The sequence below is a fragment of the Cystoisospora suis genome, assembly GCF_002600585.1.
Source record: "Cystoisospora suis strain Wien I chromosome Unknown contig_7262, whole genome shotgun sequence".
NCBI lineage: Eukaryota > Apicomplexa > Conoidasida > Eucoccidiorida > Sarcocystidae > Cystoisospora > Cystoisospora suis.
Window position 1 is genome coordinate 4,779 of NW_027160048.1, and position 267 is coordinate 5,045.

The window sequence follows — 267 nt, forward strand, 5'->3', positions numbered from 1 at the left end:
GCAAAGACTCCAGGTTTACAAGAGCGATGTCCTGCCCCCCAACCAAAATGCTCACGTCTTAATCTTTCAAGGGGAGCAGGCAGCACGAACCCTCCGGAGTACGAAGATGATAGTCCGGGCTCGGGACCAAATATTTATATATGTTCTGTCGATGAGAATTAAATATGTGAGGCTTCAGAGACATCACAAGGTTGAATGGGGACGACCGCTCCTCGTGAGCTGAGCATAGTGGTAGAGCGTCAGCTTTGTGAACAGAAGGTCGTGGGT